This window comes from Hemicordylus capensis, chromosome 1 (assembly GCF_027244095.1).
Source record: "Hemicordylus capensis ecotype Gifberg chromosome 1, rHemCap1.1.pri, whole genome shotgun sequence".
Lineage (NCBI taxonomy): Eukaryota > Metazoa > Chordata > Lepidosauria > Squamata > Cordylidae > Hemicordylus > Hemicordylus capensis.
Window position 1 is genome coordinate 116,937,229 of NC_069657.1, and position 15,501 is coordinate 116,952,729.

The 15,501-nt window shown below is 43.5% G+C and overlaps 1 long non-coding RNA gene across 1 annotated transcript; it reads left to right on the top strand.

The window, feature by feature from the left end:
• The first annotated feature begins 6,169 nt into the window (after window positions 1-6,169).
• LOC128340429 (uncharacterized) lies at window positions 6,170-12,464 on the top strand. The gene is made up of 3 exons (XR_008313713.1): window positions 6,170-6,265; window positions 7,980-8,416; window positions 12,282-12,464. It is a non-coding gene; the product is annotated as an uncharacterized LOC128340429 (long non-coding RNA).
• The last annotated feature ends 3,037 nt before the right edge of the window (window positions 12,465-15,501 follow it).

Below are 15,501 nucleotides of genomic sequence, written 5' to 3' on the forward strand. Positions count from 1 at the left end.
CTGGTCCAGATGTTCATCCATCAAGGTCACACTAATGACACAAATTTGGTTGCCTCAACTTTAGTTAAATCAGGAATTACACAGTCTGTTTATTAGTCCTACTTACAAGCCACAAGCACTCCCTTTCTGGAAAAAGGCTCCAAAACTACTGAAATACAAACCCAGAGATTTTCTCATTTCCCCTACACATTCAGCTGTCTGGCTCTGTTAACCAAAGAGGCAAAGGGTGACTAGGAAGTATGTTTGGCCCTCTGATATTCCAGTAAGCCCAATGGAAGCCAAAGGCAAGGGAGATTATTTTAAGACTGTGACATCTGGGCAAATCAGCCAAGTGCTTCAAGAGAAGTAGTGTAAAACAGAGAGGACTAAGAAAAGGTAGAAGAGAATGCAGCAATGGAGAGAAAGGTGGGGAGTGCGGGTGTCAGATACTCAACAAAATGGAACTCACTCAGAACTTTTACTGCATGCATGTCTGCTATTTGCGGGGTGTGTGTGTGTGTGGAGAGAAATGTTTTCTGTGTGAAATACAAATGGCCAAATAAACCTCTTCAGCATAATTATAACTTCACCAATACAAATACTGCCATTTAGCAGGGTGGAGGGCATATGCTGGTGTAGCATCCAAATGTGTCCTGGCCCACAGCTTCTGAGGGGCCCCCAAGGCCCATCCCCCCTTGCTCTCTCTAGCACTAGTTGCCCGAAGTTCTCCTGCTTGGCCCGGGCCGCAGGTGAGCTAAGCAGCCTGCTGCAGCACTTCTTTCTGCCAAGCAGCTGCTTGTTCCGCCTTCCATGCCTGTGCCTACGTATTCCATGGCGCACGTGACCCTTATGTATTTTTTGTCTCTCCCGTGCCTGCCCCAAAGCGAGAGTGTGAGTGAGGTGCTGAGAGGGACAGCCAAGCAAGGAGGAGAGGTGGAGAGAGGACCAGTCTGTGAATCCAAAGTACAAAGGCAAAGAGTGAGGTTGGTTGGTTGTCCTATCTAGTCGGTGTCGACTCCTGACGACCACAGAGCCATGTGGTTTTCTTCTTAGAATACAGGAGGGGTTTACTATTGCCATCTCCTGTGCAGTATGAGCCTTTCAGCACCTTCCTATATCACTGCTGCTCGATATAGGAGTTTCCCATATTCTGGAAAAGACCAGCAGGTATTCGAACCAACAGCCTCCTGCTTTCTAGTCACGTTACTGGTACCGTACCTCAAAAGGTAGTTCTTCCCATTCTCTCCCTCATCCCTCACCTCGTCCTGTGTGGAGTCAGTGTGTGCCGTGCGGGCTGCGCATGCAGTCTGCATGTGTGGGCTGCTCATGCCACCACCACCACCCCACAGCTTGCCAGGGACAGGAGATCATGAGGATGATTATCAATTAAGTTGCCACTGTATATGGAGGAGAATTGAGGGGGAGTGAACACATGCGAAGGTGAGGGTTGAGACTGGGCCTGCTGCCAAGCACACACTGGCTGAGCGAGGTTTCTGTGCTCCCCGCCAGATGCGCACTGGCTTGTTTTCACTCCCCCCCCCCGAATACTCCTCCACAGCAGTGGCACTTCATTAATAATCATCTTCGTGATCTTTTCTTCCCTCCTTCTTACAGACTGTATTGTAAAAGTAATTGCCCCCCCCCAAAAAAAATTCTCTTCCACATGAGTCAGCAGATTAATTGATAATTAGCACTTTGCTAATTGCCCTGCCCCTTTATGTCTGATGTCAGACACAACATGTATTCCGTTCTTGGGGCGCTGGGCCATGCATACACAATGGAGGCCCCCGGCCTGCATTTTGTTCCCTGGCCCCAGGTAGCTCACTACTCCCCTGCACATGTTACCTCAATGCAGGGTTCTCCACTTTAATTAAGACAGTTTTGCATTCCGTTCTGTCTGGAAGCAACCTTGATCTGTGAGATTAACCTGTATTCATCTAATGACACATTGCTTTGGCAGCTGCATACTTATGTGACTGCAAATGGGGCACACACATAGAGTGTCAGCTTAAGTAGCCTTTAAGGCTCACGTGTATTGTCAATGATATTTCAGGATTCTCTGTTTACTGCGGGTTTTTCTCCACATTTCTGTAGAAATTATGAGCAATAATGAATAGAAAGTTGAAAGTTCTCCTAACAAATGCATGCAAAATTACTTACTACAAAGTTTTCCCTCAGCAATGCATCACAGTATTGGAATTTTCACCTCTTTCAGCAAAGATGTTAGCAATGAAAATATGGATTTTTGAAACAAGATCACAAGTAAAAATATTTCACCATTTCAGATGCAAAAGGGTTGATTATTTCAAAGTTATGAGGGATATTCCCAGCTTTCTAGGAAAAGATTTAATTTAGGAACATCCACTTAATGATTTCCGGCGGTACACGGGGGTTTCAGTAATAAAGTATGTGTTAAATTGGCATTCAGCATGTTTTTTCTAGGCTCACATACTGTATGTGTTAAAAAATGATGCTTAACTTGCAGCAGGGGTGGGGGGAGGGGCCTCCAAAGGCCTTTAGGTCCAGGCTCCAAACTTACCTAGGTGCACCTTCATGCACAAATGCAAAATGCACAACGCTACACAAAAGTAAGCCTGTTATTCCAGTAGGCTTACTCTGTGTAACATCATTTGTGCAACTTGCGTTCATGCAACTTTACTGGAGAGGTGTACACTTTCCAGTAACATACTAACATACTTTTCAGTGGTATGTCAGCCACTTTTCAGACATATATAAACGGTAGGTTCTTTGAAACCAGTGGTATGAACTGAACAGGATGTGAGCAGTAGCTTTAAAAAGCAAAATAAAGCAGCAGAAATCAGAAGAAAAAAAGCTGAACAAATTTCCTAGAACAAGAATGGCTCATATAGCAATATAGGAAACAGTCTATAGGGACAAGCAATATCAGCTCACAGTTTCTAAAAGCACAAAATAAAAATGACATATCCTTGAAATCAGCCAAACTCCAGTGCCAACTTGAAAGAAGGAAATTAGAATGAAAATGAAACCTCCAATTCAATAAATAAGTGACTGGAAATAAAGCTTCTTGAGAAGCAAGCCTGTCACTTCTAATAACCTGTGGCAGACATAACAGAACGCTTCATTTTCCTCATGAAGGTATGCAGCTGGTATTGCTGGGTAGATGTTTTTATTTTTACTTATTTAATTAATGTATATACCGCCTGACTCCAAAGGCTCCAGGCAGATTACAAAAATAAATGCAAGGAAAAAAATAAAACAAACTGTTCAAAACAGCAATTAAAAAAGTTAAAACATGCATGTTGGCCTTTCTGCTCTCCTAGTTCTTTAGATCCTTTGCTTTCCACTCCCTCCAACTGACAAAATCAACCCAATATAGCAGGATCCAATCAAGGTGGGGTTATTAGTGGTGGTATGGCTGATCCTGAAATGCTTCAGACACAGACTCTAACGCTAGGCCAAACTTACTTCCATTCAGGCCCGGATCTCTGCTTGTCTCTGTCGTCGTAAAGAACCCTCTGGGCAGCCCAGAGTGCAGTCCATAGTGCACTTGCTCGATGATATGCTCCATATATCACCTTTGTGCTGGCCAAAAGTTGTTGCCGTTGTTTGCTCTCATCCCTGGAGGAACCTGGGATCTGTCTATCACCACACCTTGCCAAAGGCAGCAGGGCAGTTGTCCCAATCCCATCTATTAGACTGTGGGCAGTGGTTCTCACACAGATGCAGCAGCGTGGGCAGTGCTCCTGCTGCCTCCATTGCCTTGCATGGTACGTGAGCCAGAGCCAGCTCTCTTTTTCGATTATGTGTCTGGCTGTTTCACCTTAGAGTGAGTAATCACCAAGGCTCTGTCGGATTATTTGTATGCTCAACAGAGAAGCATTCATTTGGGAACTAACATCATAAAACTAAATTCCTATCCTTTTCTTTTGATGAAAGATTGTTTTCAGAAGATGGAAGCTTCCAATCTGAATATCCAGCAATTCAATCCTTCAGTTTCCCACAGGAAAGTTAGGACACAGGCAGAAGCAGTGTGACCTTTTGCTAACTTTGATTTTAAGCACACAGTGCCACTTCATCCTTTACTTAGAAATTAAGTAAACCATTGAGTAACCAAGCTACCATGCTGTGAGCGTAGATGCTACCATAGATTACTATAGGTAGTAACTAGGGTGCCACATTAACAGGTCTAACACAACAAACATTGTTAGGGACCAGGGAATCTAGTGTGCCTTGGATGTACTCATTCCTAGTGCTGGAGAATGCCTAGGAATTCTCTCTTTAATTAGCACAATTGAGAAAAGATCCCTAGGATAATGCATGCTGCAAGACATTTCTTGGAAATAATGAGTATCGCATTGCACAACTGCTTTTGCACAATTGTACAATGGAGCAGAACTGCCCTGTTCTGCAACACCATCAGCAGTGTTTACACAGGTGCCGCAACTTGGGCAGTGTTCCAGCCGCCCGCTTTTCCTTGTGCGGTATATTAGCCAGTGTTATTACTATTAAAATGGGGACATAGCATATCTGAAGTTTTTAATTAGTAAGAACTGCATAATTTTGGCTAATACTGCATATCAGGGACAATTGCTAATGCTGCATGCCAGGGCCAGCTGCACACCAGCTAAAAGAAGGACTTCTAGCTGGACCCTCCTCCCATGCAAGGAAGCTTCCCCCTCCCTCATGGTGCCACCACTATTTCTCCCACTACTGCAGTGCTCAGCTACTGCTGAGACCAGTAAGTAAGGGTATAGGTCTGGTAGGAAGGCTGATGGGGAAAGGGTAGAGAACTTCTTCAAGCGTCCCAGACTGGCTCAGACAGAGTTTTGAGTTATTTCCATTTTTAAAAAATGAGAAACCCTGATCATTTATGGATTAGTCCAATGTCAGATCTGAAGAGTTCGTCCATCTCTAATTATAAACTGAATATCAGTGTGGATTGGTAATGTAGTAGCTCAAAATGAAGCCATTGCTCAGTGGTGATTCAGACATAAATGCAATGCTTATCTCTAGGGAGAGCACAGGGGCATAACTGGAATAGGGCAAGGGGAGACAGTTGTCTGGGGGCTCCCTGCCTTGGGGGACCCCCCAGAGGCAAGTCACATGACTGACTCCCCCAGCTGCGCACCCACCCGGCTTCCTTCAGTTGTATTCATCCTCCAAAACTGATGTGAGTGTTAAGACCTGGAGCTACCAGAACAGCATGGTACTTTCTCTAGTACCATTAAATGACTTGCATCGTCCAAAATTTACAAAACCTTTAAAAAAAAATTAGGATATTCTTACATAATATTCTTACATAAGCATTTTGCATATTCAGAGATAGGATTTTCAGAGGAAGTTAAGCATGCATGTGGGAATCTACAGATCAGGAAAATTCTAAAAAATGAAAATGAAAAGGCTCAACAACTGATTAAAACTCAAGTCATGAACACCTAAAAAAATGCATTCAAAGTATTTAGAGTCTTGAGTTAGGAGTTGTGATTATGACTGTGCATCAAATAAAAAAGTTACCAATTTTGCTAAAAAGAAACTCTCCTGTACCTTAAAAAAAACCCTGCACTGATATATTTTTAGAAGTGCAGCTGAACCTTGTGTGCATTTCACCCATACAATAATGGAGATGAGTCGATAGTTAGTTACATACACTTAACATTGTCTTCAAATGCTGTTAAAGAGGATTTAATGGTTCCCAGCAGGGAAGCAGGCTTACTAAATGATACTGTTTGCAACACAGGAGACATATTAATGGATGTTTTTAGATGAGGAAAGTTAAGGAAGTAGTCATTCCCTAGTTAACAATTATGCCCTCTTTTCTGTAAAATTTGGAAAGTTTTCTTATTCTTATGGCAGGATACAGAAGTACTTAGTTCCTAAAATACTTTGATTTCCCTTTTAAATGTAGTAAAGGTACAGTCAATCCCCAACAACATACTTTTTCACTAGGGGTGTGCAGAACCAGTTCAAATTGAACCAAGTTAGATTTGAATTGGCCAGGTCTGACTAGTTCGAGCTTGAAATGGACACCACCACCCCCCCAAAAGAGGGGCCAGTCTGAGTTTGAACCAAACTGGGCTCAGTTCAAATTGAACCATTTCAGTCCGATCTGACCTGGTCTGAGCGGCTATGCTTGTAAAGGGGAATCCAGTAAAGAATCCTCAGCGGTGGCCCCTCTAGGCCCCACCAGCACTCCCTCTCAGCAGCATGGGCCAGCGGTTCCAGCCTCTGGCCTCCTCCTGAAGGGGAGCACCAGTGCAGTGGGGCCTAGAAGAGCTGTCGCTGCTAAGGAGTCGCACCATCACCGGTAAGGTGCCTCTCGCCAGTCTCCCTGTCTGCCCTTTGAACACCTTTAGAGATAGGAATACCCTTTGCTTGTAAAGGGGAGTCCTCACTAGCATATCCCCCTTGGACTGGGTAAGACCAGGCCAAACTGGTTTGACCTGGTTCAATTTCACAAACTGAACCTACTCATGGACTGGCAGTTCAGTTTGAATTCAGTTTGAATTTGAACGGAACCACCCAGAATAGTTCTGTGCACACCTCTACTTTTCACGACTTCAGCTATTTGCAATGGGATATTGGCTGAGCCACATAACAAAAGGATAATACTAATGACCAAAAATAATAATAATACTACAAAAATGGACCCCCACATGAGAAGGCCATATCTGTAGAGAAGTGGGCTACAGATATCCTGTGTTTCACTCTTGAAATCCTGTCCTTTGTTGACCTTGTTATATCTACTGGCTGAGATTCAGCTCAGCATTAGGTCAAAGAAAGAACTGCCTACTGCACCCTCATAGCTAGGGCTGCTCTAAGCTCAGCTGAAGGCTTGTAAATTAGCAGTGTTCTCCAGAGTAGCAGGAAGAGATTTTTGCTGCTTTCCCCTCCCTCCAAAAGTGTTCTTTGGCTTCCAGAAATACATCCCTGAGGACTGCACAGCTTCTGCTCTGCCCTCCTAATGGAGAATTGCATGTCAGCCAGTATACCTTGTGGGGGGAGGGGAGCAAGTATATGTTTAACAATAAGTTGGAGCATTAACATGCCTGTGTGTGTGATTCTGACAAAATGAAAATGGATGAAGTGATGATTTAAAGTAAATGCCTTACTTAATTAGGAAATGTTAAGTTTGTGGCAGTGGACTTGGTCAATGTTTTGTATATGCTGTGGTAAAAGTGAAGCATCACGTTTCAATTACTATGAACTGAAACATCTAGGATACTACTAGATCCAAACTGCTCTTCCACCAAGACTTATATTACTAGCTGGCATACTCACTAAGGTGCTGTGGATCTCAAGTTTGGGACTCTTCACCACAGTCATGGGGAACATAGGAACGTACTATATACTCAGTCAGATCATAGGTCCATCTAGCTCAGTATTGTCTACCCAGACTGGCAGCGGTTTCTCCAAGATTGCAAGCAGGAATCTCTCTCAGCTATATCTTGGAGATGCCAGGGAGGGAACTTGGAACCTTCTACTTTACCCAGAGCGACTCCACCCTTGAGGGGAATATCTTACAGTGCTCACAAATGTAGTCTCCATTTCCAATGCAAACCAGGGCAGACCCTGCTTAGCTAAGGGGACAAATCATGCTTGCTACCTGCTTCAGTGCCAGCACTGCAGCTGGCCATAGAACAGAATTGCAGCTATCAGCACAGCAGGAGTCCGGTGATTCAAGAGGGTACTTGAGTCCCCCTGTCCTCTAGAATGTCTGGCTCTGGCCTGGATCCTCAGTCTGAGCAATTGGTTGTGCTCAGGCACAGACTGAGTTCTGATCAGACTAGCTAGCCTGACTTAACTGTTGCCCAGCTTCTCTGCTTCCTGGCACATGTCCCTGCCTGTCTGGTACCTGCTCACCTCCAGATTGCAAGGCCTGACAGTGGCATTAGGTAACTTAGTTATAAACTATGCTGCACCCAGCAGAAAAATTGCCTTGCTGAAAACTGGATCTGTAGCAAGTTATTAGAAATGCTATGAGGTAGCTAATCTGCCATAAAATATTTATCACCCTACAGGGGTCAGAAAATGAACATACTGCTTCTGAAGAAGAGAAAAAGGAAATGTGGAAACATCCTTGACAAGAAAAGTCTGCTTTTGTGAATTCAGCAGCATTACAAGATGGCAAAGCAGAACCTCCACACATAACTTTAATCAGAGCACATCAATTTGCCAGGTTAAGAACATCCATTATCCACCTTCTTGCACAGTTCACTCTTGGAAGGCAAGAAGCATGACGTAACGTTCCAGCTACATTAGAGGACATTTACCAGATATTTGTTGTATGGGATACAAGCCCTTCAAAATGCCTGACTGAAAGAACAGCATAGGAACAAACCAAATTTGCAACTTTGTTTTCTGAAATACTCTGGAGTGGAGGAATCACACCTGGTAGCTGACAGCTGAGGAAATATGGAAGCAGAACCACAAGCTGCGTAGGCAGCTGTAGGTCAGGGTAAGTCAAGAATGGCTTTGGGGTGCAAGACTATAGGGTAGAATAAACCAGAGTCCAAACTGCATTTTTTGTGTGTGTGCATTCTGAGGTGAATGGGAAGGATAGGAAATAGGCTGACTGGCAATGCTCCAGGGCCTTTACAGTTTCAAATCACCTGAGCAAGGAATAGTGAAATGAGAATCACAAATCAGTTCAGGTATTTTCTTTTATGTCACTCACTGGATCACCTCCAGTGCTCCCTGTAACAGGGATTCAGAGATGTTGTCAGCAGCTCCCATAATGTCCAGCCAAAAGCCACTGCAGCTGGGAATGATGGGAGTTGTAGTCAACAGCATCTAGAAATCCCTGTTACAGGCAACATGGATCAGCACTCTTAGAGGCTGTTCTCACAAGCAGTCTAGCCCAGGCTAGGGCAGTCTAACCTAGGCTAGGCTGCTCGTGTGGACCGCCAGGATCTGCATGGATCTCAGAGCTCCCACCCAGCCTAACCCTGCTCCCAAGCCCAGCTCTTAGCTGAGGTTAAGGGAACAAGCACTTCTTTAACCCAGCTGCCGGAATTATGTGTCTCCTTTAACTGCATGCAGCTCAAGGAGACACAGAGATGGATGCCTAGAACACCCATTTGATGGGGGATCCCATCAATGCACCACTATCGTGGTGTGGTGCATTGTGGGATATCCAGAGTCTGGGATGTATTGTCCTGGCCTCTGAAGTGTTAGAGGTTGTTGATTTTTACCCACAATAGGTAAAACAGCAGAGCACTGAGAAATGAGCACACACTCCAGTTACAGAGTAGGTAGCAGAGGATGGTTTGGATATTGCAGCTATTTAGAGAAAAGACATGGAGATCCTTGTATGACTAAACACTAAATATTTATTGGTTAAATACACTTAGATAGGAAAGACCTATCTCTAATCTAAAGGACTGCATAATGGATAGGTAAAGAGAGAGAGAGATGTTTCCATCTGCTCTCTAGGAGGAAAGGAAGGATTGTGACTCAGCATAGGAAGTGCTGCAGAGTCAGTTCAGGGGTCATAGAGTAGGGACAGATAGGGAGAGACTTACTCACTGTCTCTACTCCCAATGCCCCAGTGGTCATTAGGACAGTTGGTGCAAAAGGTTGATGCACTGGAAGTTCATATCCAACACGAAACTCCTCACTGTGTGGCACAGAGCATATTGTCTGGGAGTGCGGTCCGTGCTCCCAGGAGCATTTTGTGCTGGTCTGGGGGGGGGGATGTAAGTTTTAGCAGCCTCCTCTCTCCTCCACCCACCTACCCACCCCAGTCATGTGAATGGCCCTTTACAATGCCAATTTATCTGCTTAGCTGCCTGTCAGGCAAGCTTTGAGTTAGAGCAACAAGTAAGTGAGATAGAGTTCCAGCCTTTGAAATCCTTCATGCTATACTCCAGTAAAAAAACAACCACCAGTGGATTTGTGACCATGTCACGCATCTCCTGAAGGACCCAGCTGGACTTACCACATAAGCCACCAGAATAAAAGTTGTTCCACTCCGTTGTCCAAAAATGTAGCTGATATTCCATCTGCCATCACAGATGGCATGCCAGAAGTGTTTAATAGAAGGATGAAAAGCTCCACCTCTAGGAATCATTAAATGGCTTGATTATCCCAGAGGCAGAGCTGTACCATTATATAAAGGCTGAAGTTAGGGAGGAACTGGATGCTTATAACAGGCATAGATGCTTCCAGAGAGCTCTGGTATGAAGGGTTTGATCTCTCCAGTTGACATTGCTTGCAACACAATAATCACCCCGGCATCTTAAGACACCTCTGTGACATAATGCTCAGTTTTATGATGTCTTTGGCATGGCCCCTGATTTGGCCATTACAGGTTAAAGGAATTAATATGCTTTTTCCGCTGGGAGTTGTTGTGGAACAATGTTGTCCAGAGCCTCCAGGCTCTGAGGAACATACCTTGAAAGGGAATTTGGTCTCCTTAAATGACTTGTATTTGACACTGTGTAGTTATCAACTCTCCATTTTCAAATCCGATGAACATTAGAATGGTTTCATTTCTTCTTCTGGTAATAAAGACAATGAAAGCTAAAATACAGTTCACATCCATCTCCCAAGCAAAAACAGCTGGTAGGAAGAGTGAGGCATTGTTTAGTGATATTAGATATATATCCTACTAGCTTTTTCACATCTAAACTGTCAAACTGTGTAAGCAACCCATTCCCAGAGGAAGAAACTGAGGGTTCAGTGTAATCTTCAAAACACTCAGTATTCTGCTCTTTTCATATATTGTTAAGAAGGCCAATAAAAGATAATAAACATCAGCCCATTTTTATTATGACGCTTCCAATGTTATAAATAATTGGAGGTACTTTTGTATATTAAAAATGCATTGGTGTTATTAAGAGTCTATCAGTCTATACTTTATTGAGCAGAGGTTTTTCTTTATGGTTCATGCCACCTTTGAACCTGGACAGTGGAAAACACACCAAGGGTACAATCCAGCCAAATATCAGTATTAAGTTCCATTGATTTGGTGGGAGTCCATTTAAACATAAACTTAAATCTGTCTCATGAAATCAGTGGGACTTAAAAGTGCCCCATGTATTTTGTGATTTTTAAAAAAATTAATCTGTGTTGCTCTGTAAGAAACTTTAAATTACAAATGAAATTAATGTGGTTTTTTCCACTTTTGACAAAATTAAGATTGTTTTAGATATAATTTTGCCTGGACTTTTTAAAAATCCAAAACTAATATGGAATACTGATATCTTGATCCTGCAAAGAGATCCTCAGATATAGCTGATGCATATAACATAATGCAAATGTACATTTGCATTACAACAGACTGATGATGCTGATTTACCTCTAGATTGAAATCCATGTTGCGACACACATCTGATGTGTAAGTTTATGTGCCTCTGAATGCAAATCCACATTGCATATTAGGGGTGTGCATGTTCGACGCCGTCAGTGGGGGGTGGGGAGCAGGGCAAGCGGGATCTTGGTTCTTCCTATGGAGGTGCTCCTCCCAAGAACCTGCGCATGGCGTCAGCATGTACATGGTGTCCCCATATGCGTGGATGCCATTTGCATGCCAGCACCGTGCGTGGGTTCTTGGGAGGAGTGCTGCTGCAACAACAGGAAGCTGCATGAGGCAGCAAAGAGCAGGTAATGACCTGCTCTCCTCCTTTTTAGAGATCCTGCTTGCCACCATACCCTACACACAATGTGCACACACATGCATATGCACACACACACACGCATAAAGGCACTGAAATGGTTCGGACCTTGTGCAAACCGGTTTGGCACTGAACCTTGCTCGGTTCAGACACATCCCTATATATTGCAGTTGTTAAATAGTAGATTTATCTGGAGTCTTCAAAGTTAGATTGTGACATACAGCTGATACATGTGTATCTATGTGCATCCACATTGCAATGCTCAGCTGATGCATATGAGCCTTTGGGGAATGAATTCACATTGTGTTATGCAGCCAACTTATCATTCATTGGTTCATTTCTTTTTTATATCATCCAAATCAGCTCTCTGTGTATGGATGGACATTCATCTGAGCCCCATTGAGCAGGATGGATTAGTCTCTTGATATTACACATGCACATAACCCCATCTGAAACCACTAGCTGTGCATGGCTAGAGCCAGATAAAAACCTGAGTGTCTTTTGTCAACCTGAATTTACAAGACTACTAGTTCTTACAAATAGAGTGGAAGGAACAGAGTGAGGGCGGGGAGGGTCAATGAATGATCTGAAATAACCTCTATTATATTTGCCTGTAGAAGATGTATCTGCCCAGGGAATGGATTGTTTATGTAAGACTGACAAAATACAAAGTTCAGATGGCTGCTTTCTCTCTTATTTCTTAAGGTCAAGATGGAAAACAAAACATGTATTAGGTTAGTTCTCTTGAAAGACTGAAAGAAAGACTACATAAAAGTTAAGTGGATATTTGCAATAGATCCTGAATATCTCTTAATCCTTTACTTTACACATTTATAAATTGAGATGTCTCCTTGGTTTGCTGGATAATAAAAGAAAGGGCACTGTACAACCCGACACACCTGCCTCATATGTGACAGATAAAAGTGAAACAAATTTCAAAATCACAGGTTGGTTAGATTAATTATGTTTGTAAGGGTTTGAATTTACGTTTTGAATTATTATTATAGCAAGGGTAAATTTTATAGTTGATGATTCACGAAGAAATATGAGCGGGAAGTCCACCTTTTGTGTGTGTATTTGTAATGAATGACAATATTACGGTTGTTAAAATTAATAAAAATTGAATTTGGGAAAAAAAAGTGAAACAAATTTCATCCATATTATCCACCTCAGAATTTTACATTGATGATAATGATGATAAAAATATACCTAATGTCCCAGGTTCAATCCCATCATCTCCAGTTAAGAGAATCTCCAATAACAGGAAAGGGGGAAACCTCTTTCTGTGACCTTGGAGTGCTGCTGCAAGTTAGAGTAGATTATATTGGCTAGATGGATCTATGGTTTGACTAAGTATAATATCCCACAAAGGCAAACTCATCAGAACAGATGATATAAATATACATAAGGCAAGTTTGGACAATATTTTCCCTCTCCAAACCAGCCTGTGCAGTTAAGGAGGGGGACATGCTGAGATTACGCTTGTCATGACATCTTTCCTGGGTATCCTGATGTCTTCCCAGCATGCTCCTTTATCACGTTGGGGCAATTCATCTACATTGGTTAAGACTAAGATTTTAAGAGAGTAAATTAGTTAATTAGATAATTAAATTAGTTAATAGAGTGACGGTTCATATGAACTTTCCCCTGACTCAATAAAGGAACATGTCTGAAGGATGTCAGGATCTTCTAGAGATATGTCGGAATGGGCATGCTCTCAGTGCATTCTCCCTTCTCAGTTGTATGGACCAGTTTTGGGGAAGGGAAGTATCATCCAAGCTGGCAATGGCAACCATTAAATGAAAACACAATTGGACAAAATGGAAGCAGCACGAAGCAAGTGTCCACACACTGTTCAAAGGCGTTTAGCAAGCCCCAAGGCTACCTTTTAGATGCACAGCAGCCTCGGCAGCTTGCTAATGCCTAGGTTTCACTGCACAAAATATTGGCCAATCACATCATCTTAAGACACACATGGGGCAATAGTGCCAGCAATTTCTTTCAGAAATATGCTATCAAAATGCCATATGTAAATGCTAAAAAGTAACCATTTAAAAAACAAATATAAAAGAGAAAGATCACAAAGAAAGAGAAGGATCACAAAATCTATCTATCTATCTATCTATCTATCTATCTATCTATCTATCTATCTATCTATCTTTCTATCTATATCTATCTGTCTATCTATCTGTATACAGGTCCAAAATCATGTCTCTGGGCAGTTTACAAAAGACATAAGACAAATTAAAACAGAAATCAAAAAATTAAAAATAGCTTAAAACCACAATTCTAGTTAAATCCAGTAATTTTAAATATAATAATGCTTATCCAGGGTTTTAATCACATAGAATGGTCCAATATAACAAAATGCAAGCCCCCTGTCGTATTTGCTAGACAAAAATGCCAATTCTCATTACCATTACAGTGTGTAGTAGCTATGGGAGAAATCTAGCACTTGGTGACTTCCAGCCATTTTAGTGTGCACCAAACTAGTTGTATTTATATGTCAAGATGCAATGGAACCTTCATGGGGGATAACAGGAGAGTGATAAAACCCCAAACCAGCATGGTGGTGCACACAAACATCAGATGAAACAAGGACTGAAGCACCTGCAAATCCGCCTCACCTATGCTTCTTCTATGGTTACCACATATGGACTAAATCATTGTGAGAATTCACCCTAAGAGGAGAGAATCTTACCCAAACAACCATGGAGGCTACATACTTAGCTAGTCCCTCCCAACCCTCTACCGGGGTGGGGGTGGGGCATTGGTTTTAAGTATTCATAGACTCATGGAATTATAGATTTCAGAGCTGGAAGGGATCTTGGAGGTCTTCTAATTTAACCCCTTCCTTACTGCAGGAAATTGCTACAGCCAGTGGTGCACCTACGTCATTTTGGAGCCTGGACCTGAAGAGCTTCAGAGCCGACCCCCCATCGCAAGGCACCCCCCCCCTGAAAAAAAATAAAAATAAAACCTGACTGACTGAAGGCACCCCTGGAGACTGTGGCTGGTGGACAAGAGATTGGCCTTGAGGGGAAGGCTCCCTCTCCCACCTGTGGGGGTGGGTGGGTTGGAAACACAGGGTTGCCATGGCAACAGGCAGCTGGTAAGCTCCATTGCCTCCTTTCCTTTTCGCTGCCTGCCCCACCCACTGACTCTAGGAGGCGCAGCAAGCAGGTGGGTGTCACTCTACACCGTTCCCCGGAGGGACCATCCTCAGAGGAGTGCTTGACTGGGCTTAGCTGCCCCAATGAGGCCCAGCCAGAAAGCTGCTGGGATGTGGCATAGCTGGAGGAAGCTCCCAAGTGGCTGGCCTCGCTCTTGGGGTGGATGGGGGCACTTTCTTGGAGGTGTGCCTTGCTTGGCTGATTTTCTATAGTGGAAGAGGCCCGGGAAGCAGCAGCCATGAGCCCTGCAAGGAGGCACCAAGTTCGGGCCTTTTGGGGAGGCAACTTGCCTCCAGAGGTGGCGGCAGCAGGCCAGCAGCATCCCGCAGGAAAGGGTGGCAGCAGGCCTCTGGTGAGGCCCCCCCCCCCCCGAATATTTGAGGCCACGGACCCGATCCCCAAGGTTAGACAGATGACTGTCTGACTGATCCCCCTAACAGATGACTGCCCCACATGTTTAAAACCACCAATGAAGGAGAATCCACCACTGCAGGAGGCAGACTGCTCCACTGTCAAACAGCAGAGTTGGGAAATTACCCCTAATGGCTAGATAAACCTTCTTGTTATTTCAACTGATTTGTTCTAGTCCTGCCCTCAGGAGCGACAGAATTTCATATATCAGGACAGAAATTGTTCATCTCAACTTTGAAAATGAGGCGAAGCTGACAGGCCTTCCCCGCAAACATAAAGATGAAAGTGTAGGCCAAACTCTAGGAAAGCAATTCATGATTATGAAGTGCAGTCCACAGTCC